The 27,521-nt window shown below is 36.1% G+C and overlaps 1 non-coding gene and 1 pseudogene across 1 annotated transcript; both read right to left on the reverse strand.

The window, feature by feature from the left end:
- Window positions 1-5,769: 5,769 nt before the first annotated feature.
- The window catches only part of LOC122119910, a 33,720-nt pseudogene continuing 11,968 nt past the window's right edge, over window positions 5,770-27,521 (reverse strand).
- On the reverse strand, window positions 7,800-7,906 carry LOC122119989. Its single transcript, XR_006149611.1, has one exon. It is a non-coding gene; the product is annotated as a U6 spliceosomal RNA (small nuclear RNA).

Consider the following 27,521-nt stretch of genomic DNA (forward strand, 5'->3'; position numbering starts at 1 on the left):
CCAGCCTGCAGGCCTCAACCGCCACCCCGCGGCTCAGCACCCACTGAGGCCTTCTCCTCAGAGCAGCTGCAGCCCTGACAGATCACTCCGGGGGAAGGCACTGCGCCTGCGTGAAGACTTGCTGTGGGGAAGGAAGTTGAGGACGCAGTCCTGCTCCCCTTCTCTTCACTCCTCTCATTTTTTTTCTATCCGTGTATCCCCTAAGGTCTTGGTGACCAGGTCCCTGAACTTCATGTTTCCCAGACTGAGCCCTTCACTAATGGGGATCCATGTGCTCGTGTGGTGGAGGTTAGAGTGGGAAGAGAGGCATTCACCTCTCTGACCTATTAGGCCCAGTGATTCTTTCTAGACATGTCTCTCTCTCTCTTTTTAAACAAAATACTTCTTAATATTGGATGACAGAATGTGGCAAACCAAAGGAGGAGGCAACAATGCTTGATAAGAAATATACTCACTATCTTGCCCATATAATTGTAACCCCTCTGTGTGGTATTTCCACAATGATATTAAAAAAAGAATGAGGCAAAGCCAGCTATTAGTCTACAAAATCATCCTCTTCTTAGAGTGACAGTAAAGGAGAGGTTTGATGCATTTTAGGCTTTAGGTGGAGGTAGAGACTGGTTATTAAAAAGTAAAAGGGTAACAAAAAAAACTAACTTTTGAGCTTTTTTTGTCAGTTGTGGGGCTTGAACTCTTGGCCTGGGTGCTGTCCTTGAGTTCTTCAGCTACAGCACCACTTCCGGTTTCCTGGTGGTTAACTGGAGATAAGTCACGACTTTTCTGCACAGGCTGGCTTTGAACCTCGATCCTCAGTTTTTAGCCTCCTGAGTAGCTAAGATTACATGAGTCACTGGTGCCTGGTACTTTTGAGCTTTTTCAAATTTATTTTATAGATGTTTCCACTGATTAGTTCAACCTTTGGTTCAGATATAAAAAGTGGAAAGTTGCAAAGTATAAGGGTTAAAATGTGTGGAAGGTTTCATGTAACTTTTTAGGATGTTTACAGGCATGGTGATGCTTCTAAACAGAAAGGCTGGAGTCAGAGTTCTGGAATTATAGCTGCTTTCCCAGATGGATTATTGTAGTTGGGAAAACCATTTCACCTGTTCTGTTTTGTCTTTAGGTAGTTGTAATTTGTTGCAGTTCAGAAAGACTGAGAAGGAACAGTCTGAAAGACAAATTCAGGTTCTGCCTGCTGCACAAAGATTTTGTGTATTTGAGAGTTGACATGCATATGTAGTATAATTTTTAAGGACTGCTCTCTCTAGTATGTCCTGAGCAATAGGAGCATCTTTGTTTTTTGTAATCATCTTCTAACAAGGTGAGAATTAACATTAATGAGGTGACTCAGGTGCCAGCATCTATCACTTCAGGAAGGTGAGTGGTGACTAGATAGAGTGAACACTTGCTTTGCACAGGCATTTGCAGTGGAGGCAATGTGGTGGGACCAAAATCTGAATTTCTGTGGACTGTGCTAAGTCTAGGTTTTATCAGAATTACATTCTGAGACATCTGACTGGGGTTGGAGAATGAGGTTGGGTTCAAGAAAGACCACAGGTTTGGTGTCAGAAGTGTTGGAAGAAAAATTGCATCTCAGATCATCACCTTCAGTGTCTCTAGAAGAGTATTTGATGACAAGTTTCACTTTGGTCTGAGACACCCACAGGATTGATTACTGATTATAGCTTTACCATCTCTCATGGTTTTGCCTGTCTTAAATTCTGAGTGGGTTGGCTTTTCATCTAATCATGTAGACAAATTTTATTTGGTAGCTTATCTGCCATAGTCTCTTGCACATATGGTGAAGTTAAAGGCATTTTTAGGTTGTTCTGTTACTTGTTTCTATCCTTGCATGTGTCAATTGGGGTTTTTTTTTTGACTGTGCTATCTATTGGGTCAAAAGTCCCACTGAATAATAAATAACTTTTAATGAATTTGGAAAAATTGATTGCGTGAATATTATGGGTAATTTAAAATTGGTAGGAAAAATTGGTAGTACATGGAACTTATTTCCTACGTGCTCTTAAAGGTTATTTGAAAATCTTTCTCCTCTCTTTATATTATCTTCTCTCTCCATCCATCCTCTCTCCTTTCCTTCTTTTTCTTATCTCTTCATGGTATGTATATACTATTCTTTTTTCAATTGAAATCAATTTTAGAGAAAATATAGCCAAATGATGCATTTTGGTATTGTATCATATTGCTACAACTCACTAATTCCATGAATATTTTCATGTATCTTTAGATTTTTCTACATAGACAGTAATGCCCTATGTGAACAAAGATATTTTTGTTCTAAAAATATGTGTTACTATAGTCTTTGGAATTGTTATACAATTGTATAATAGAAATTGTATCCTAGCTTGACATAGGTTCTTTAGCATACTAGGCACTGTGTTAGCCCTCTGTGAATGTTACACATTCCTATCCAGGTATACTGTGAGAGGCTTCAATTTCTCTGAAGATTTCCTTATAACATGGGCAATTTAAAATTTGTGATGGCATGTTTTCTTCTTGAGAGGTTTCTAAACTTACTGCCTTCCAGTTTTATTTCAGTGTAACTTTGGAGCATTTAATATAATATTTATGAAAGTTATATTTGTAAGGAATATGTTGTAGAACAAGTCATCAGCTGTGTTGGTGAATGCACGACATTAATTGAAAAGATTATGTGCATTAGAGTTATTGAAATGCAGTGTTCTGTATTGTCAAATGACTCCCATTGATGGTATGGATTTCAACTATGTCATTACTGACTTTCTAATCAATCTCTTACTGATCTAGAAGTGTCAGAAATCTCTGCAAACGTTGTAGATCTTGGTTTTAGCTTCCTATTTCCATTGTGATTTGATACTCTGTTTAGTGTAATATCTATTAAGACTCATTATGCCTCCAGGAAAAATACTTTCCTTTAATTGGTCCCTTTATTCCCTTAGTCTTTTGTTTATGTATAATTATGTATAATTTAATTTTATGTATAATGTAAGTTGTACGTACATTATCTCATGGGCACATAAATATATTTGGTATGCCTTTATATTAAATCTATGTATCTTCATGTTGTTTTACTTTTAAAATATCCCCATTTACAAATATTTAATACATTGATTGTATAGATCATAAAATTTTTTAAATGTATTGAGGAATGGCTCAGTTGAGATAATTTATGTAAATATTAGCTCCTACTTACCATTCTACTTAAAACCTAACTCCTTGGAGATTTTCCAGAGTGCATTTCAATGTTCTTAATTGTAGCTATACTTTTATAGTAGAGATATGTCAGACTCTTTCTTTCTGTATAGCTGAAATTTTGAATACATCAAAGGGTATGTCCAGATAGATTCTGCAGTATATGTCTTAATATTTAAAATGGATTTTCTTGTATAGGAACAAAAGTTGGTCCTTCTCTTCTGATCTACTATCTCTAAGTTTTAATTATTATGCAGAAAATTCAAGCAGAAACTTATCATTGATCTAGTTAGATCATTATGCACATTTGTAAGTTTGTTTACTCCTTACAGATTATGTATGTATAAACTTCTCATACTTTCTGTCTACTCATTGTAATTCTATGTTTTAGATCTTTTCTCTGCTCCCTTAGGAAATCAAGTATATTTTGTATATTTTTAGTGATTTCCCACTTACTGAAATCTATTTGCAGCATATCTAAATGCTCTTTCTAAGTACAATGTACTCTTTCACGGGCAGTGCAAGTATCTTAGCATGTTCCCAACTCCTGGTGTCCATTCTTTACAAAATTGAAATCATTCAGTTTTTTATTATCATTATCTATAAACTATTACATTATTGATAGTCCCATCATGTAAGAAAACGTGTGAATGTAGATTTGAATATAGAAAGTTAAGATTTTGTTGCACATTCATATAATCATTCACAACACTGCTTTCTTTGGTAATCGGAGTTCTTACCATACCATTTCCTTCTCTCTAGAGAATTCCTTTGAACAATTCCTGCAATGCAGAAGCTGTTGATATAGTCTTTTCCTTTTATTACTTTCTTCAGGCTATATAGTTCCATCCATTTATCTTCATGAATGTTTTTTATTCCTCTTGCTATATAACCCCATTGAGCTGTAGTAATGGCTTCATTTAAGTGACTTTAAACATATATTATTTCTCTGTGGTACTTCTGATGATATCTAATTATTTGTCAGCATTTTTTATGAGTACAATGTGCCTTTATTGAATATATGATTAATCTTTTCTTGCTAATTGCCCTTACTCTGGGTCTGAACTGCAACAGCAAGTATTAGCACCATCTAGTGGAAAGAGCCTGACATTCTGGTGTGAATAACAGCACAGCCAAGGGCAGTCAGAAGTCACAGCAGTAGATTTCTACATGTAGATATCTTTGCCAGCACTCTACATAGCTCTAACAGTTGATCGAGAACTCCTTCAAAGGTTGTCAGTATTTCTTATACAAACATTTTCCCTTGTTCCTGAGGACTTTTTCCCTCAACTTTGGTGCCTTTGAGCCCTGACATTACACTGCAATGTTTTGTGTAATAACTACTCTTATGTCCAAGATTTCTCAGAAATTGTTTCTTTCAATTAATTTCCATTGATAAAGTATTTCCCTTTTTTCATTGTTCATGTTTATATTATTATATTCATATTTTGTTTTCATATTTTATTATTTCTTTATTGTCATTGGAGAGGGGACATTTGAATACTAAAATGACAGAGGTTAGACAACATACTCAGTTTTTTCCAGTGTTAAGGTTACAATCTTTATTTGTAGAAATTTCTGAGGTGGTTAGGCATTTGGAAAATCTGTTGTTGGATTTATGGCAGAACTTACGCAAAACCTCAAAAATTTAATCTAGATTTTTACCCTCTTCTCTTAGTCAGGGAATTTTCTCCATGTCAGTGTCAGAACATGGTACTGGTTTTTTGTTTGCTTTTATTTCTTCATTATGAAAAACTATTTTTATTTAAAGTCTGGGATGTTTAAATGGATGTATTGAAACCTTTTAAGAAAAAATAAGATTTAAAGTCTTTGTGTTTGGAATTCAATGTAAACTAAGTACTTAAGTATATTAAACAATAAATTCCATTTGTTTCTAGTTTAAAGTATATGATTCTATTTCATTCCAATGAATCAGTACTTCTGAATGAAATGTTCTCAGTAAAGTCTTCATTAAAATTTAACCATTAACTAAAATGTGTGAGATTACTGAGTGCAAGGCATTTGCAAGACTCTGGTTGATACTGCATTATAACCTATGTCCTAGTAAAATTCTTTGTGTTTTACACAGCCTTTTCATATCTCTCTTCTAAGAAGGACATGTTACAGTTCTAGTTTTAGAGGGGTAGGCTTAGCACATTGGAGTTAGGGGAGAAAGTATACTCCACCTCTTTCCTCCGACATAAAGGGAGAAGAATCAAGACAGAAGAGGTGAGACAAGATTTTTCAGTTGTTGCATATAAGCAGATTGATTATGAAAGACCAAAGCACTGTGTATAATGGTACTCAAATAGAAGTATGTCAGAATGTAATATTTACTTCCAGATTGTAAGTATGATGAGTAGATTACTTTTTCTTGGCTACTTAAATTTCCTGTCAAACATTTTTGGTTGGTTTCAATCAGATAAATATCTTTGTTTGTCATTTTTTTTTAATCGAGAAGAACAGAGAGAATACCTAGCAAAGGCAGGTCCAGGAACTTGAAGGCCACTACAATGCAAAATTAGTAGTGGGCTTCACATGTACTGGCTCGTGTGTGTGTGTGTGTGTGTGTGTGTGTGTGTGGGTGGGTGTGTGTGTATGCACGCGTGTGCACACGTAGGTCCTTGAGCTTTAAATCAGTACCTGAGCACTATCTTTGAGCTTTTTTGCTCAAGGCTAGAATTTTGCCACATAAGCCAGCTCAAGCTGGCTTCAAACCTCAATCCTCAGATCCCAGCCTCCTGAGTAGCTAGGATTACAAGCATGAGCCACTGGTACCCAGCTGGATTCTTCTGTTTTAGTGCACTAATTTATGTCAGGGAAGATTATTAGTCCTGCATCACTTTTTACTTGAGGTCGCTGCAGTATTAATTCATTTTATCATGACTTCTAGTGTTATTGTGTCAATAGCCATTTTGTTATATGTTTACATTCTTCAAATTTGAGTAACATAACTGCAATGTAGCCCTCAATGGGTGGCTTTCTTGAAGAATTGATGACTAATGGAGAATGTTTCCATTCACTCTCACCACCATCCTCTAGCAAACAGCTATATATGGTTCATCTGAGCAGATTTTACAAAGAAGTACAAGTTCTCTTAAGAACCATGTGCCCCACATAAATTTCCTGAACACTTTATCCTGAAGTCTGCTATGATACTGTTCTGATATGAAATGCTTTGATTTTCTTTTCTACTTTGAAGAACTGGATGAGAAGCAGCCAATGTGAAGATAAACATTTGCTGAGAAGGCTGTATAAACAGTGTTCCTCCAGGGTTTTTCTTTGACATCAGCTTAGTAGCGCACAAGTGGAGTAATGACCTACATTCAACAATATCAGGAGTTCTGCAGCCAAAATCTCAGTAGCCGTGGCAACCTCCAGTGCCCACTGCCCTCGGGACTTGTACATTGTAGGGTCTACTGGAAGTACCATCAAGCCTCATGGACAGTTTTGTAATTTTTTTGTCTCTGCCTTCAGTAGGTCACCAAAACACATCAGATTTTTTTTAATTTTTTAATTTTTTTATTTTTTTATTGTGAGAATACCATACAGAGGAGTTACAATTACATGGGCAAGATAACGAGTACATTTGTTATCAAGCATTGTTGCCTCCTCTTTGTTTCCTCTTCCCATCCCTGCCCATATTCTTCCCCTCCCTCCACCCGACCCTCCCCCCACTCCTCACCAAAGTTGTAAAGTTTGTTTAAGTTGTAAAGTTTGTTTTTTCACCTAACAACTTGTACAGCTCATTGTTACAATGGGTCCACCTGTATCCCTAGTTAAATGATTCATTTTTTTCCCTTCCCCTCCACAAATTATACCGACATCAAATACAGTGAAAGCATGGGTTATACCATGGGAGAGGGACATACAAAACAACAAAGAAATCATCTTACAAATACGTTAGAAACAATTGCATGAAAGGAAAAAAAAACCAAAAAAACATTTGAATACTTATCTTGGGGTTCATTCCACTAACATCAACTTATCTGACCTTTTCTGCTTGACTCAGACATATACTAGTTATTGCAAATAAGGAAAACCATGGGACCTATGTTTCTTTGGGCCTGGCTTACTTCACTTAATATAATTTTTTCCAAGTCTTTCCATTTCCTAACAAATGGGGCAATGTCATTCTTTTCTGATGGAGGCATAGAATTCTGTTGTGTATATATACCACATTTTCTTGATCCATTCATCTACTGAGGGGCATCTGGGTTGGTTCCGTATCTTAGCTATGGTAAATAATGCTGCAATAAACATAGTCGTGCTGATAGCTTTAGTGTGGTCTTGTTTGTGATCATTCGGGTAAATGCCCAAAAGTGGGATTGCTCTGGGTCATAGGGGAGCTCTATGTGGAGTCTTTTGAGGAACCTCCATACTGCTTTCCAAAGTGGCTGAACAAGTTTACACTCCCACCAACAATGCAGTAATGTTCCCTTCTGTACACATCCCCTCCAGCATCTGTTGTCATTAGAGTTCTTGATTATAGCCATTCTAACTGGGGTGAGGTGGTATCTCAATGTTGTTTTGATTTGCATTTATTTTATGGCTAGAGAGGTTGAGCATTTCTTCATGTATCTATTGGCCATCCTTCTTTCCTCTTCAGATAAAATATGGAACACTTCACGAATTTGCGTGTCATCCTTGCACAAGGGCCATGCTAATCTTCTCTGTATCATTCCAATTTTAGTATATGTGCTGCTGAAGCAAACACCACACTAGATTTTTATGTCTTTATTTTTAGGGATTTCAGCTGAAGGAACTTAATGGTTCTCTGAATCTTTTTTTTTTACTTTTTTTCTTTACTTTTTTATGTGGTGGTGGGGCTTGAACTCAGGTCATAGGTCCCCAAGCTCTTTTTTGCTCAAGGCTGTTGCTCTACCACTTTGAGTTATAGCTCCACTTCTCGTTTTCTGGTGGTTAATTGGAGATCCAAGTCTCATTGACTTTCTTGCCCTGACTGTATTTGAACCAGGATCCTCAGCTCTCAGTCCTGAGTAGCCAAGATTATAGGTGTGAGTGAACTTGTCTTATTTTTATCACATAATGGATATTAGAGATTGCATTTTATTTTAATCCTCTGCATCTAAAGGAGTTGTTGGTTGTTATTTGGGTTGCTTTTTCTTGTGAGAATGAATATATGGCTTTCTATATCCTTCTAGAAGGAATTATAAAGTAAAAATATGTGACAGCATTTTACCATGATGGTAACAGTATATATATGGTGATCAAAAGTCAACACATCATCCTGTGGAGCTGTGAGGGGACTCATACCACCCACACCTCTGTCCCTGTCAGTGAATACTCACTATACATGTGTAAAATATTAATGTGTATATTTAATATGTACTTCATTGTACAATATTGTACATAATATGTACCAGTTTGATTAGCCTGCTCATCTCATGACCCTCATTTAAATGAGCAGTAGGTCTTTGAATGTCCTCTTGGTATTTCATGCCTTAATATCACCAGTGTCAATATCAAAACTTCACCTCTACTATAATATTTGCACAACATTGACAAGATGTCTTAAGGGCCATCTCTTGTCTCTTTTCTCTTACTCAGACTTTATAACCTGCTCTGCTTCCTGAGGCCAACATACATTCTGACTTTTACATAGTGGATATTGTGATGAATGTTGATTGATTGCCACTAACTGGGTTATCAGTATTTTACTCAGCCATAATAATCCAACCTTACTGATGAAAGTACTAAAATCAAGAAGAAAAATAACACATTAACTTCAATAGAAACAAATATTTTGACCATCTCTCGATACAAATGCTAAGGACTTTGAAATACTTGCTTAGTATGCCTTTTAAAAGGAACATAAGTACAATGAGATTTTTGGCCAAAACGTTGTTTCCAATTTAAAGTAAAAGTAATAGAAGTCTATAGTCAGTATATAACTACTCATCTATTAGAAATACATATGTCAGGGCTGGGAAGGTGGCTCAGTAGTAGAGCGCTTGCCTTGCATGCATGAGGCCCTGGGTTCAATTCCTCAGCACCACATAAGCAGAAAAAAAAAGCCGGAAGTGGTGCTATGGCTCAAGTGGTAGAGCACTCTCCTTGAGCTGAAGAGCTGAGGGACAGCGCCCAGGCCCAAAGTTCAGGCCCCAAGACCAGACCCAAAACAAACAAACAAAAAAAAAAAACAAGAAATACAAATGTCAGTGATGCAGTGAACAATAAAAGAAAGCAGAAAGGACTGCAATTATGTGACCATATGTCTTAAATAATCATGTATGTCTTTAAACATAGTATAGAACCTAGTAATTCAATGTATTTAAAATAATGAATAATGTATTTTTATAAAATTTTAAAATATTGGAATGTAACATGTAATATACAAATGTAACATAGTTAACAAGAAAAAAATTATATATTTAATGCATACAAATTTGTATTTATCATTTTTAAGTGATTAAACAAGAATATGTTGAAATGTTTATCCATCCATGAACAAGCAAACTATTATGAAACTTTCCTCAGCTATTACTCCATAAATCAAATACACTGTGATATACTATTGCGAATTTTGTAATATATACAGCCCATTCTTGAAAGTGTAGCACCATATAGAGAAAGCAGAGAAAGTGGAGGAGGAAGAAAGATGAAAGGAAAAGAAAGACAAAAGGGAAAGGGAGAAGCTGTAGAGAAGTTGATCTAATGAGACAGATTGAGGAATGCTGCAAAAGGCAGATGTGTGAAAAGAAATATACAACTATTAAAATACATTAATGAGTATGTGAAAACATGGAACTTTGTTAAGCAGAAAATATTAATGAAATGTATTTGATGATTAAGCAGCATAATGATATACAGACAAGATGTTAACATACTTTAAAGTATCAGGAAACTGAGATAATGGTGATTACAGCTTGAAGCCAGCCTCAGCAGGAAAGTCAACAAGACTCTTATCTACAACTAACAACAAAAGAGCCAAAAGTGGAGCTGTAGCTCAAGTGGTAAAGCTCTAGCCTTCAGAAAAACAAATATTTTGACCAAACAGGGACAGTACCCAGGCTTTAAGTTAAAACCAGATGACTGATACCAAAAAACTAATTTTAGACAAATGATTAAGAAAGTAAAATTGGGAAACAGGTCAACAGTGAAAATATTACATTAGAGATGTTGGAACTAAGTGCAAAGGAAATAGGAACCAAAGATATACAGAATAAAATTCAAATTTAACTGGCTCTGGCTACAACTTAGACTCTACCATTACTAAAGAAATGAGTAAGAGTCACTTCTTCAATGAGGTGATTCCCACAGTATATCTTAATATCTAAAGGGAAAAATGTAGATTTAATCTAGACCTTCTGTAAATTTAAACAAACATATAAGTGTCATCCTAAGAGGGCTTATTTCTCCCAGTATATGTTTTGTCCCTGAAGCCATGCAGAAAATTTCTCTCTGGCCTTAACAAGATGATGTAGCACTTGGGAGCAAAGATGCAACCCAGGAGCCCTGCACTGGAGGCCAAGATAGAGAAGGCCTCCACAGCCACCATAATCTTCCCCTTAGCACTGTGGTAGACAGGCAGGAAGGTGAGCCACACACTGCAAAACACCAGCATGCTGAAGGTCAGGAACTTGGCTTCATTAAAGGCATCAGGCAGATTCCTGGCCAGAAAAGCCACAGTGAAGCTGGCTAAGGCCAGGAAAACCAGGTATCCCAAGACACAGTAGAAAGCAGTGAGGGAGCCCTTGTTGCAGAGAATGATGACATGACCATGTTCAGATTGTGTATCTGTGTCAATGAAAGGAGGAGAAGACCCCAGTCAGAGTACAAAGAGAGTTACTTGGATAAAGGTACAGATGGGAATAATGAAGTTAGGAGCTCCTGATAACAGCAGCCACCTCATCCTTCTCTCTGCAGAAGTGACTTTGAAGGCCAGAACAACAGTCAATGTTTTGGCCAAGACAGTAGAAACTGCTACAGTGAACACAGTTCCAAATGTTGTCTGCTGCAGAATGCAGGTGACCATGTTGGGACGGCCAATAAAGAGCAAGGAGCACAAGAAAGAGAATATGAGGGAGATGAGCAGGATGTAGCTGAGGGCCTGATTATTGGCCTTGACAATGGGGGTGTTCTGATGTTTCACAAAGACCCCAAGAACAACTGCTGCAAGTGTAGATAAACAAAGAGCCATGCAAGCCAGGGCCATCCCCAAGGGTTCTTCATAAGCGAGGAAACTTGCAGCTCTTAGGAGACACTGGTTGTGCTCTGTGTTGGCATACTGATGATCTGGACATTTCACACAGTGCTCCATGTCTGGTGAGGAAGCCAAAGAACCATTAGTCCTTTTTCAGTATTTAAAAGGAAATTGAGAAATCCCAACCCAGAGGTAATTCTGATATGTCAGTACTTGATCATAAACCTAAGTATTTTTGTTTTTATTGTAAAAATACTGTAGAGTTGTTAGTTACATGAGCAAGGTAATGAGTACATTCCTTATCAAGCATTGTTGCCTCCTCCTTTGTTTTTCCCATACCATACCCTCCCTCTCACTTCTACAACTACACCATCTTCCCCCCAACCAAACCCACCCCCCACCTAAATTGTAAAGTTCATTGTTCAATAGTGTCTTGTACATCTCATTGTTACAATAGGTCAACCTGTTGGCACAGGCCAAAATTTTCTTAATAGAGACCCAGAAACACAACAAATCAAAGAAAGGTTGGACAAATGGGATTGCATGAAGCTTCAGAGAGAGCTTCTGCATGATAAAGGACATACCTAGCAGGATCAATAGAAAGCCCACCGATTGGGAGAAGATCTTCACTAGTCATACAATGGACAAGGGTCTCATATCTAGAATATACTTGGAATTCAAAAAATTAAATCCCCCAACGACAAATCATCAAAGAAACAACTACTCAATAAATAAAAGGGCTAAAGACTTAAAGAGAAACTTCTCTGAAGAGGAAATAAAAATTGCCAATAAACACATGAAGAAATGCTCAACTTCTCTAGCCATAAAAGAAATGTAAATCAAAACAACATTGAGAATCCACCTCACCCCAGTTAGAATGGAAATAATCAATAACTCTAATGACAACATATGCTGGAGGGGATGTGGCCAGAAGGGAACCCTACTGCATTTCTGGTGGGAGTGTAATTTGCTCAACAACTTTGGAAAGCAACATGGAGGTTCCTCAAAAGACTCCACATAGAGCTCCCCTATGACCCAGCAATCCTACTTTGTGCATTTGCCCAAAAGATCAGAAACAAGACCATGCTAAAAGTATTTCTTTAAATTTTTATTGTAAAGGTGATGTACAGAGGGGTTACATTTATATAAGTTGGGTATTGAGTACATTTCTTTTTGAACAGTGTCACCCTCACCTTTAATTTATCTGTTTCCGCCCTCTCAATCACCTCCCAAGTTGTACGGTTCATTTCTAACATAGCATCCAGTGAGTATCACTGATGAATTAGTTTACTCTTCATCCCACCATTTCTGTGCTTCCCCTTCCCTACCCCTTATCAGATAAACTTATATGCAAGAAAAAAATCACACAAGAAATCAAAAACATCAATAAAAGGGGCAAAACAGAAAAAAAGAACCACAAAAGTAAAATAAAAGCTTGTTTCCATTTCTTGGAGTTCATTTCTATAATCATTTTATATGATCATATGCACATAGCTATTGAGCTCATGTGATCCTCTCCTAATAATATCCTCCTTTGGTCTCACTGCATGTTCAGAGTCCTGATTAATTTGTTATATATAAGTGTAAATTTTTGTCATTTACTACCTATTAGGTTTACTAGTAGATTTATAGGCACATCTTAATTATTCTCTTTTCCTTCTCTATTATTCTTTTCTTCCTCAGCATCTGGCATTCTTACATTAGGTCTTTTGATTGAGGCCTAAAGTTCCTGCAAGCTCTTTAGTTTTTTTGTTTTGAATAATTGTGCCTTCTTTCTCTGTAATAGCCAGGCTCTCAATGATTCCTGAGACTCTGTCTTCTACATCATTTAATCTACTGTCAAGTCTTTCCACTTTGTGTTTATTAACCTGCCTTCTATTTTTTGATAGCTTCTATTTCTTTATTGAAGCTTTGTTTTAGGTCTTCTATGAACCACTTCCTGGATTTATCTGTGTCTTCTTTCTTTTTTATTTTTTTTCTTTTTAATATATATTTTTTTTGCAAAGATACTGTACAGAGGGGTTACAGTTACATGAGTAAGGTAATGAGTACATTTCCTATCCAGGATTTTTACCCCCTCCTTTGTTTTTCCCCTGCCATCTCTTCCCTCCCCACTTTCCCAACTCCTCCTCACCTGCCCCTTGAAGTTGTAAATTCCTTTTTAATAGTGTCTTGTACATCTCATTGTTACAATGGGTTAACCTGTACCTTTATTTCAACATTTTCTTATTTCCCTTCTCCTCCCCATATTAGAAAAATATGTATATACAATGTGCAGGGCATCAGAATCAAATACAGTGAAAACAGGGGTTATACCATGTGGGAAGAACATAGAAAAGAAACAAAAAAATCACATAGTACATTTTAAATACATTAAAAACAACAGCAATAAAGATGAAACCTCTTGTGTCCCTATATTGGGGTACATTTCACTTAGCATCATCTTGTATGGTCATATGTACATATCTTTAGACATTTCTGCTTGTCTGCTAAGATTATCTTGAATGTACACTAATTATTACAAATAAAAGAAACCATGAGATATGAATAAAATTCAAAGATAAATTCTATGTTGCCTCCAAGAAAGCCATTAAAGGCTCTCATAGACTGCAAATGAAGGAGTGGAGGTAGTCTATGCAAGAGGAAATCAAAAGAAAAGAAAAGTATCCATAGCATGTTGTGTCAGATAGACCTTCAATGCAATGAAAAGTGACAAATATCACAATTCAATGACAAATGGATCAAATCAGCAACATGACATCAATTTTTAATATATATTTTTATTGTAAAGATACTGCATAAAGGGGTTACAGTTACATGAGTAAGGTAATGAATACATTTTCTATCCATCCTTGTTACCTCCTTTGTTTTTCCCCTACCATCCCTTCCCTCCTCACCTTCCCAACTCCTCTCTCCTGCCCCACAAGTTGTAAAGTTCGTTTTCAACATAGTGTCTTGTACATCTCATTGTTACAATGGGTCAACCTTATTTCAGCTTTTTGTTATTTCCCTTCCCCTCTCCAAATTAGAAAAACATATATACAAGATGCAAGGCACCATATCAAATACAGTGAAAACAGGGGTTATACCATGGGGAAGAACATACAAAAGAAACAAAAAAATCACGTAGTACATTATAAGTACGTTTAAAACAACAGCAACAAAGATAAAAACTCTTGTGTCCCTATCTTGGGGTTCATTTTGCTTAGCATCATCTTATATGGTCATATGTACACAGCTTTTGACCTTTTCTGCTTGTCCTAGACATATACTAGTTATTGCAAATAAGGGAAACCATGGGACCCCTGCTTCTTTGGGCCTGGCTTATTTCACTTAATATAATTTTTTCCAAGTCTTTCCATTTCTTAACAAATGGGGCAGTGTCATTCTTTCTGATGGAGGCATAGGATTCATATATATATATATATATATATATAATATATATACATACATACACACACATATACATATATATATATCACATTTTTTCATCCATTCATCTACTGAGGGCAGTCTGGGTTGGTTCCATATCTTAGCTATGGTGAATAATGCTGTGATAAACATAGTTGTGCTGCTAGCTTTAGTATATCCTTGTTTGTGATCGTTTGGCTAAATGCCCAAAAGTGGGATTGCTGGGTCATAGGGAAGCTCTATGTGTAGTCTTCTGAGGAACCTCCATACTGCTTTCCAAAGTGGTTGGACTTAGCAATTTCATGTGCATATTCACTCATTAGCTAAGGACTTTATTACATGAAGGAAATATTAGAAGAAAAAAGAGATGGTCCCAATACCATAATCAATAAAGAAATGTTCTCATTAACTGACCTATTTAGCAATAACTGTTCTGTACATTACCTTGAATATATATTTGTTTTCCTTTCATATATATACATATATACACACATATATATATGCATATATATGATATATATATATATATGTGAAAGGAAAAAGAAAACAGCTTCACAGCACAAAAAAGTAAAGAATGTTTGGATAGATCGAGCAAATGAACAAGGATTCAGCACAGAGAAATTTCACCCTAGATCAAGTGAGTCACACTTACAAAACATTTTCACCCAGGTTTGTACATTGAACATTTTCCTGTATATATCATAGGAGATGAACCAAAACCAGCCTCAAAATTTTTAAAATACTGAAATTTTCTTGAACCTACCTTGAGACTCCAATGTAGTAAAGCTAGAAATTATCAGTACACATGGGAAAATCTTCATAAACATAAAATCTAAAAATTATTTTTCAGCCATCAGTGGTAAAATAAAAATTCAAAAAATAACAAAAATGAAAATAGAAGAGCAAAATCAATGTATATTGCAAAAGGAGTAAAAGTAAACATTTCCCTTTTTATCTCTAAGTAATTGTCCAAAGGGGATTAATGCTACATGTTAGTTAATAAGTACAACGCATCTTAATATCATCCTTTTAATTGTTCTTCCCCATATTTTCCCAACCCCATCCATACACACAAGTTGATTGTTTTAATAGTAAACATTAGGAATCATTGTACAGAGTTGTATATTAAAGAATCTTAACTGCATTTCAAGGAACAAGAATACAACTAAACCCAAAATTAGTAGAATGAATGAAATAGTTAGACAAGAGTAAAATAAATCAAGAATAAAAACACACAAAAAATAAAAACAGTAGCAATAATCAGTAAAGCAAAGAGGAAAACAAAAGGGAAAAGTCTTTAGACTACAGAAAAGGTAGAGAAGACTGAAGCAAGTAACATCTCACATGAAAGCAGAAACATAAAAGATCATTAAAGATACTTTAAGAAAAGGACATGTCAGTAACTTTATAACATGGAAGAAATGACATGGTACATTTTCCAGTGCTAAACTAGGAAGACACAAAAATAAATAAAAATAAATAACTTCAATGGAGTTCAGTAATAAAAAGCTTGTCATGGTTTTACTGCTGAATTGTTCTCAGAATTAAACTGTGACTAAAACCCATTTTTTAGTTTGGAATATAATTGGAAGAAATTCCTTATAACACATTCTATGATCTTGATATTACCCTGAAACCAAACCAGAGGAGGAAGTGAAATTATAATAAGAACTATATTTGATGTCTATGATAAACGTAGCAGCAAATATTCTAGTCAAAATAGTAACAAAGTGGTTATAACACTTATAGTCTATTCCTCAAGAGCAAGAGTTGAAGAATCGAGAACACATAATTTCAAACTTTCCCCATCTCTTCTGGGATGATGGTGGCATCAAAAGGTAAACTGCCCAGGTGTCTGACCAAACAGATTTAGGGTCCCAGCACACGTCACCTCAAGAGATCCACACCAATCAAACTTTGAGCTGATACTCATTCAACTATAGAAGAAATCACACTATAGGAAGGCAAGAACAGAAATCAGCGAAGTTTTCAGAAACAGCATGTGGATCCCTGCTAACAATTGCAGTCAGGGTGCACTATCCCAGGCAGCATAGAGATTGAGAGTGACACTCCTAAAACACCACCACCAATCAAACTTAAAACAGAGAATCATTCTAGTACAGAAAAAAACCACACCATGGCAATGCAAGAAGAGAAATCAGTGAAGATTTCAAAAACAGTGTGTGGACCCCTGCTAACAATTGCAGTCAGAGTGCACTACCCCAGGCAGCATAGAGATTGAGAGTGACACTCCTGAAACACCACCAATCAAACTTTAAACAGAGACTCATTCTAGTATAGAAAAAAATCACAGCATGGAAATGCAAGAAATCAGTGAGGATTTCAGAAACAGTGTGTGCACCCCTACTGAGCAGCTATTGTAGAAGCTATACTGCACCAGACAATGCAAGAAGGGGGAGAATGACATGAGGAGTTTGAGACCACCATATATGGGCACAGAGATGCCTCACAAGGACTCCACTGTGTAGCTCAATACCAGCTCAGGGATCTGTAAGTCCATTGGAGGACTATTTCCCTGTGGTGACCCAAAGCACCTAGACCAGATCCTCTGCCTTAGAGGGAGGGAGCATATTAGAAAAGGGCAAAGAACCAAACTCTTCCCACACCTTCTGTGGCTATCCAGGAAAGAATCCTGGGACACAGCCTTGCTCCCATACCAACAAACTACAACTCACAACTCTTCCACAAAACTCCCACCAGTGGACAGCAATGCCCCTTGAAGAGGCTGGCAGCCAGCAAAGCATTTGGGAAAACTACACCAGGACCCACCCCAGACAGGAAAGACTACTCATAATCATTACAATCTCAACCCAACCACTCTTATGGGAATAACTGCATATAGCTCCAGTAACAACTAGAGTGAAACTACAACTATGAACTGAAGATCTTCCTCTAAAGTGGCCCTAATTCAGGCCATGCCCAGAGAAACTGCAGTATGGAGCAGACCTGGTCTCTGACAAACTGAGCAGAGAGCCTCTTTTAATTTTTTTTTCTTTTTCACCTTCAGTTTTTAGAGAATGTGTATCTTCAAGTTGAACATTCTGGGTCTAATGATTTGATGATTTGAGATTTGTATTTACACAATTTATAAACTATTGTTTGTAATATATACACACATATAACACCCTACTCTTCTTTATAACATCTTTCTTCAAAATTAGAGCTGTTATTAGATAGGAGACAACTACTTAAGCTTTTTAGAGAAGTCAAGGCTCAGGGCACTTAACCCAATTTCTCTGTACTCCCTTTTTCAATATAGAATACAAAGGATTTTTCTCCTTTTTTGTCTTTTTCTTCTCCTTCATTTATATCCTCCAGGATGCTCATTTCCTGTCCTCTCCTCTTTCCTTTCTTCAACTCCCCTATAAACTTGTACCCATCTCACTCATGTCCCTAACAACTACCCATCCCCATTCTAACCATATCTCACAACCTCAGTATTTTCACCTAATACTAACTTTTTGACAGTTCAGTTCCACAGCACAACCGAACCCTGTATTCCACACAATTCCTACAAACCCTAAACCCAGATAAGTAAATCTCATCAAAGGGAAAGGACACCAGCTGCCTAGTCACCCAAAAAAAAAATAAGAAACAGACTGTTTAAAGAACACAGATAAAGCCAAAAGTGTCTTCAAATGGACAGAGCACATCAAAGAAATCCTAGAACTATACAAATCCAAGGGAATACTATGATCACAGAAAACAACCAGACAACAGAGCAAGGAAATAGGGATCTAAAAGACATTTTACAAGATGCACTGTCATTACTGATAAATTTAATTAATGAAAAGTTTGAAAACATAAACAAGAAAATTTGTAAGCATGATGAGACTAATGAAAGAATAATTGAAGAATTCATGGAGAACACAAACAGGAAGCTAACAGAAACCCAAAAGATGGGAAAGGAGTCCAAGGAAAAATCAACCACCCAGTTAAAAGAGATTAAGAAAAATACAAGCAAATCAGTAGCATAAAGAGGTCCTTAGGAATACTTAGACAAGACTTCAAAAAAGATGTAGAAAACATCAATAATGACCAAACAGAAAAAATAACTAATAAAGTGGAAAGTCATTGAGGCCAAAAACATGAGGGAAAAGATTAAGAGCTGGAAGACAGAGCAGATCAAATGAACCGATGGGGTTATTATACAGAACTATTCCAAGAAAGAAGCCTGCAGGAAACCCAAAACTCAATTCAAAGACTGAATTAGATTGATAGATATCCAGGAAGGTAAAGAGGGAACAGCCAAGGAGATAGGAAACATACTTCACAGAATCCTAGCAGAGAATTTCCCAAATATCCTAAAAGAAATACGCATTCAGATATGAGAAGCATTTAGGACACCCAACAGACTAGAATAGAACAGATCATCCTACAGTCACATTATAATCCACACTGGATCAACAGAGACCAAAGAAAGGATCCTCAAAGCTGTCAGAGAGAAAAGATTGATTACTAATAAAGGGAAACCAGTGAGAACAACTGAAGACTTACCAATTGAGACCATGAAAACAAGAAGAGCCTGGTATGATGTAGTCTAAACCCTAAAATCAAACAATTATGAACCCAGAATACTGCACCCAGCAAAGCTCACCTTCATAACCAAAGGACAAATTAAAACATTCTATAACAAAAAATTTAAATAATCTATGTCCAACAAACCAGCACTCCAGAAAATATTTTCAGATACAGAAAACAAGAATACTATGCTGGCAGAAAAAAATGCTCCTTAAAATAGAATCAGATAAATATGGCAAAAATGGAGAAGGCACAAGACCCTAAGAAGGATGATAGCATGGCAGACATTACCAGACATCTCTCAGTCCTAATTTTCATTATCAATGGAATTATCTTTCCCATTAGAAGAAATAGACTGACTACTTGGATCAAATAGCAAGACCTGTCCATATGTAGTTTACAAGAGACACATCTTGGTGACAAAAGTAGACACATTCTTAACATTCTCAAAGTGAAAGATTGGAAACAATCTTTCAAGCAAATGGCCTCAATAAACTGGCCAGAGTAGTAATCCTAATATCAGATAGTCTTCAAATTAAAATCAGTAATAAAGGGAACTCCACTACAGGAGAATATGGCAATTCTAAATATATATGCATCAAATGCTGGAGCACCCAACTTTATCAAACACATTCTCCTTGGCTTAAAGGTTCACATAGATCAAAATATATTGATTGTTGGCAACTTCAGCACATCATTGCCACCTCTGGAGAGATCATCCAGGCAAAAACAGCAAAGACAACACAGACCTAAATAATTATATCGACCAACTATATTTAAGAGACATCTACAGACTATTTCACCCAACAGCATTAGAATACACAGCAGCCATGGCACATTCTCCAAAATAAATCATGTTAGGTCACAAAGCAAATCCATGCAAAAAAATTTTTTTTTTTTTTTTTTTTTTAAATTTAATTTTATTTTATTTGTGAACATACTGTACAGAGGAGTTACAGTTACATGGGCAGGATAATGTGTACATTTCTTACCAAGCATTGCAGCCTCCTCCTTTGTTTATCCTTCACATCCCTTCCCAGCCTCCCCCCTCCCCCCCTAATCCCAATCCTTCTCCTTCCTCCCTCCCCCCAGCCCCCCCCCCCACCAACATTGTAAAGTTCGTTTTGGACATGACAACTTGTACTTCTCATTGTTGCAACAGGTCCACCTGTATCCTTAAACAACTGGTTTTTCCCCATCTCCTCCACAAGTTATACTGACATCAAATATAGTGAAAGCAAGGGTTATATTGTGGGGGAGGGACATACAAAGCAACAAAGAGATAATCTTATAAATGTGTTAGAAACACATGCATGAAAGAAAAAAACATTAAAATACACATCTAAGGGTTCATTTTCCTGACATCACATTATCTGACCTTTTCCGCTTGACTCATACATATACTAGATATTACAAATAAGGGAAACCATGGGACCTACGTTTCTTTGGGCCTGGCTTACTTCACTTAATATAATTTTTTCCAAGTTTTTCCATTTCCTAACAAATGGGGCAATGTCATTCTTTCTGATGGAGGCATAGAATTCCATTGTGTATATATACCACATTTTCTTGATCCATTCATCTACTGAGGGGCATCTGGGTTGGTTCCATATCTTAGCTATGGTAAATAATGCTGCAATAAACATAGTTGTGCTGGTAGCTTTAGTGTGGTCTTGTTTGTAAACATTAGGGTAAATGCCCAAAAGTGGGATTGCTGGGTCATAGGGGAGCTCTATGTGGAGTCTTTTGAGGAACCTCCATACTGCTTTCCAAAGTGGTTGAACAAGTTTACATTCCCACCAACAATGAATTAAGGTTCCTTTCTGTCCACATCCCCTCCAGCATCTGTTGTTGTTAGAGTTCTTGATTTTTGCCGTTCTCACTGGAGTGAGGTGATATCTCAATGTTGTTTTGATTTGCATTTCTTTTATGGCTAGGGATGTTGAACATTTCTTCATGTGTCTATTGGCCATCCTTCTTTCTTCTTCAGAGAAGTTTCTCTTTAAGTCTTTCGCCCACTTATTTATTGGGCAGTTGTTTCTTTGAGGATTTGTTGTTGGGGGGTTTAATTTTTTGAGTTCCAAGTATATTTTAGATATGAGACCCTTGTCCGTTGTATGGCTAGTAAAGATCTTCTCCCAATCCGTGGGCTTTCTATTGATCTTGCTAGCTATGTCATTTCCATGCAAAAAAATTTTAAATTTAAATCATTGCTTGCTTCCTATCAGACCACAGCAGAAAAAAAGAGTATTGCTCAATAACAAGAACCCTACTTCATTGTTGGTGGGGTGTAAACTTGTTCAAACACTTTGGAAAGTTGCATGGAGGTTCCTCAAAAGACTCCACATAGAGCTCCCCTATGACCCAGCAATCCCACTTTTAGACATGTACCCAAATGATCACAAACAAGACCACACTAAAGCTACCAGCAAGACTATTTTCATTGCAGCATTAATTAGCATAGCTAAGATATGGAACCAACACAGATGCCCCTCAGTAGATGAATGGATCAAGAAAATGTGGTATATCTACACAATGGAATTGTATGCCTCCATCAGAAAGAATGACATTGCTTCATTGTTTAGGAAATGGAAAGACTTGGAAACAATTATATTAAGTGAAGTAAGCCAGGCCCAAAGAAACATAGGTCCCATTTCCCATATTTGCAATAACTAGTATATGTCTGTGACCAGCAGAAACAGTCAGATAAGTTGATATTAAGCGAAATGAACCCCAAGATAAGGATTCAAATGTGGTTTTTTTCTTTCTTGCTAATGTTTCTAACATATTTATAGGATATTTCTTTGTTGTTTTGTATGTCCCTCCCCCAAGGTATAACCCCCATTTTCACTCTATTTGATGTTGGTATAATTTGTGGAAGGGAAAGGAAAAAGCAAATCATTTAAATAGGGATACAGGTGGACCCATTGCAACAATGAGATGTACAAGGCATTATGTCTAAAAACGAACTTTACAACTTTGGCGCGGTGGGGGGATGGTTGGGGGACGGGACAGGGCGGCTGGGGGGAGGGGGAGATGGGGAGGGATGGAAAGGGAAAACAAAGGAGGAGGCAACAATGCTTGATAAGAAATGTACTCATTACCTTGCCCATGTAATTGTAACCCCTCTGTACGGTATTTTCACAATAAAAAAAAAAAAAAAAGAACCACAGAAAACTCTCAGACTTACAGAGACTGAACAACACATTGCTGAGTGATTAGTGGGGTATTAAAAATTAAATTAAAAAAAAAATAAATAAAATAACTAAATAATATAAGAATAAAAATAAATATAAAAAAAAAAAAAAAATCATTAATAAACATAATATATAAATAAAAAAAATAATTAATAATAATAATATAATAAAAATTAATATAAAAATAAAAAAAAAATAAAATAAAAAATATAAATAATTAAATAAATAATAAAAAAATAAATTATAAAAAAAAAATAAAAAAAAATAAAAATAAAATAATTACTTCACTTAATATAATTTTTTCCAAGTCTTTCCATTTCCTAACAAATGGGGCAGTCATTCTTTCTGATGGCGGCATACAATTCCATTGTGTATATATACCACATTTTCTTGATCCATAGCTAGTAGCACAACTATGTCGAAAAACAAACTTTACAACTTTGGCTGGGAGGGGAGAAACATGGGAAGGGATGGGAAGGGGAAAGAAAGGAGGAGGCAACAATGCTTGATAAGAAATGTACTCTTTATCTTGCCCATGTAATTGTAACCCCTCTGTACAGTATGTTCACAAAAAATTAAAATTAAAATTAAAAAAATTAAAAATTAAAAAAAGAAATGTACTCATTATCTTGCCCATGTAATTGTAACCCCTCTGTATGGTACTTTCACAATAAAAAAAATAAATAAATAAAACTAAGTTAAAAATTAGAAAAAGAAAAACAGGCACCAAGCAGACCCCAAATCAAGAGACAGAAACAAATAATAAAAAATTAAATCAGAAATACAAGTATTAGAATATTTAGAAAACCCATAAGAGGAATTCACAAAAGAACCAATTCTTTGAAAACATTAACAAATTGACAGACCCTGAGCAAATTTAATTAACAAAAGAGAGCACATTGGGCTGGGAAGGTGGCTCAGTGGTAGAGTGCTTGCCTTGCATGCATGAGGCCCTGGGTTCGATTCCTCAGCACCACATAAGCAGAGGAAAAAAAGCCAGAAGTGGCCATCTGGCTCAAGTGGTAGAGTGTGAGCTTTGAGCTGTGCCCAGGCCTAGAGTTCAGACCCCATGACCGACAAAAAAGAGAGAGAGAGAGAACACACCAAATTTAATAAAATTAGAGATGAAAGTGGGAATATTACAACAGAAATATACAAGATTCAGAATATTCTTAGGAAATACTTTGAAAATACTTATGAAAATAAATCTGAGAATCTGGGAGAAAAGGAGGCTTTCCTAGAGAGCGTTGATGTCTCCAAACTGAACCAAGACTGAACTCAACCAAATAGACCCATACCAAGTAATGAAATTGAAATGGCAATATAGACCCTCCAAATCAAGAAAATCCCAAGTCCACATGAATTCACAGCAAAATTCTATAAGGCTTTCAAAAGATAACTCACAAACTCTTCAGTAAAATAGAAAGGAAAAGGTCACTACCAAGCTCATCACCAAACCAGATAGTGACCCATCAAAGAAATAAGATTATAGACTCATACTTGATAAAGATTGATGCAAAACTCCTCAATGAAATTCTGGCCAAATGAATTCAATAACTCACCAAAAAATAATCATATGCTATGAAAAAACAGGTTTCATTCCAGGATTGCAAAGCTGGTTCAATATGTGCAAGTCAATTTATGTAATTCAACATATCAACAGGAGCAAGGACAATAATCAAATGATCATCTCAAAGATGCAGAGAAAGCATTTCACAAGATTCAACAGTCCCTTAAGTTAAAAGTTTTAGAAAAGCTAGAAATCCATGGAACATTCCACAGTATAATAAAAGGTATAGAGAACAATTCTACATCCAGTATTATATTTAATGGGGAAAAGTTAAAACCATTCCCTCTAAAATCAGGAATGAGACACGGATGTCCCCTTCTCCACTCCTCTTCAAAATAGTCCTGGAATGGGATTGAAATAGGGTAAGAAGAAGTAAGGCTATTTCTTAGAAGACAATGTAATCCTTTAGTTGCATCTCCCAAGCTACTTGAGGTGATCCAAAAATGTGGCAAGGTATCAGGTTATAAAATCAACCCACAAAATTCAGTAGCTCTTCTGTGTGCCAACAATAAGAAGAGTAAGGCTGAAATAATGAAAGCAACTCCATGTATAATAGCCTCAAATAAATAAAATAATTAGAAATAACATAATTAGAAATTAACTTAACCAAAGATGTGAAATATATCAATTATGAAAACTTTAAAACTCTGAAAAAAGAAATGGAAACAGACTTAAGGAAATGGGATAACTTCCCGTGCTTCTGAATGAGGAGAATTAGCATAGTAGAAATTGCAATTCTACCCAGAGAAATATACAAATTCAGTGAATTACCCATGAAAATCCCAACAACTTTCTTCAAGGAAATGGAGAAATTAATCACCTAATATTTGGTAAGAGAGTCAAAAACATAAAATGGAAGAAAGCTTCAACCAATGGTGCTGGCAGAACTGGTTATCTATGTACAGAAAACTGAAGCTCATATATCACCTTGTGCCAGAATCAAATATAAATTGGTCAAAGACCTCACTCAATGTAATGCCAAATATTTTGAAAATATTACAGGAAGGGGTAAGGGAAACCATAGGCCTTCCAGTTGCAGGAAAAACTTCCTAAATAAAGATCCAGAGTCACAACGAATCAAGGACTTGAGTAAATGGGATTGCATTAAACTGAAGAGCATCTGCATGGCAAAGGACATAGCTAGCAAAATGAGTAGAAAACCCACAGAATGGGAGTAAATCTTCACTAGCTATGCACTAGACAAGGGCGTTATACTTCAAATATACTTAGAACGCAAAAACTTGAACCCCTAAAAAACGAATACTCAAAGAAACAACCCATTTAATAAATGGGTTACAGAGGGGTAAAAGAGAGACTTCTCAGAAGAAATAAGAATGGCCAGTAGACACATGAAATAAACGTTCAACATCACTGGCAATAAATGAAATCCAAATAAAAAGAACATTGAGATTCCACCTCACCCCAGTTAGAACGACCATTATGAAGAAAATAAATAATAACAGATGCAGGCCGGGGATGTGACTGAAAGGGAATGCTGCTACTCTGTTGGTTAGAATGTAAACTTGTTCAATCACTCTGGAAAGCAGTATGGAGGTTCCTCAAATCACAAAACATAGAGTTTCCCTATGACCCACTAATCCCTGTCCTGGGCATTTATCCAATGGACACCCTTCAGCACAACCATATTCATTACAGCCTTGTTTACCATAGCCAAGATAGGGAATCAACCTTTATGTCCCTCAGTAGATGAATGGATCAATATAATGTAGTATATATACACAGTGGCATTATACTCATCCATTAGAAAGAATGATATTGTACCATATGTAAGGAAATGAAAATACTTGCAAAAAATTATATTAAATTACATTAAGTGAAGTAAGCCAGAGCCAAAGAAACATAGGCTGCATGGTTTCCCTCATTTTTTTTATTGTGAAAATACCATACAGAAGGGTTACAATTACATGGGCAAGGTTATGAGTGCATTTCTTATCAAGCATTGTTGCCTCCTCCTTTGTTTTCCCTTACCATCCCTTCCCATCTCCCCCTCAGTCGCCCTGTCCCCTCCCCCAACCATCCCCCCACCGCGCCAAAGTTGTAAAGTTCGTTTTTCGACATAATGTCTTGTACATCGCATTGTTGAAATGGGTTCAACTGTATCCCTATTTAAACAATTTGTTTTTTCCTTTCCCCTCCACAAATTATACCGACATCAAATACAGTGAAAGCAGGGGTTATACTGTGGGGGAGGAACATACAAAGCAACAAAGAAATATCTTATAAATATGTTAGAAACAATCACAAGAAAGAAAAAAACATTTGAATACTTATCCTGGGGTTCATTTCGCCTATCATCAACTTATCTGACTGTTTCTGCTTTTCTCAGACATATTCTAGTAATTGCAAATAAGGGAAATGGTTTCCCTCATTTGTGTAGCTATAATGTGCCTTTAAGTGTATGAGTAAACACACTGAATGATAAAATAAGTGTCTATATATATATACATATATATATATATATGTATATATATATGAATCCACACATGCTGGGACATGATAAATTATGTATGATTTAGGACATTTACACACTGAGGCCAAAGGAGGATATGCATAGAAGTGGTTGACAAAAGCTCAATAGCTATGCGCAGATGATCCTATAAAATAATCTTCTATGAAATGAACTCCAGGAAAAGGAATCAAGAGACATATGTTAGTTACCATTGTTGACCTTTTTGTTTTTGTTTTCTTTTCCCTTTGTTTTGTTTGTTTATATTTGAAAGGGTAAGGGAGGGCACATAAAAGATGGAACAAAGGGGAGAGATAATTCAAAAAGAATTGTACGAATTACTCATTACCTGATTCATATAACTATAACCTCTATATTAACTCTCCAATAACAATTTTTAAAGTTATGTACTCATTGTCTGGCTTATGTAACTATAACCCCTCTGTACGTCACCTCTACAATAACAATAAAAATATTTTTAAAAAAGAAACAAAAAATTAATCTTACACATAATTCAAAACCCATGATCTGTGTTTTCTAAAGGACCAGTATCATCCATTATCACAAGTTAGTAATTGGAAGGAAGGAAGACTTTGACTCTGCAATCCTAATACATAACTTTTATCTTGACTTCAATGGACTGGAGACACCCTAGTATAAATTTACCTGTCCCATTAGCGATCTCATTCTCTGAGCAGGGAGTGCAGTCAAAGCAACAAGCAGCCTTTCCTTCTTGAGAGGATTTCCTGAATCCAGGAACACAGCTCTCACTGCACACAGAATGAGGAGTCTGAGAAAAAATCAGATATATGTTAGTAACTGTTTAGAATTTTACCTAACATTCCAAAAAGTCCATTGTTTTAAAGAATCAGATTAGTAAACATAGTATTTCTATGCATATAAGTCCAGTCAATTAATTGAATGCTATTACAGATTCCACATCACATGATCACCAAAGTTTTACATTCTACAGCCTTG

The sequence above is a fragment of the Dipodomys spectabilis genome, unplaced genomic scaffold (genome assembly GCF_019054845.1).
Source record: "Dipodomys spectabilis isolate Male_0828 unplaced genomic scaffold, ASM1905484v1 ptg000173l, whole genome shotgun sequence".
NCBI classification, from domain to species: Eukaryota; Metazoa; Chordata; class Mammalia; order Rodentia; family Heteromyidae; genus Dipodomys; species Dipodomys spectabilis.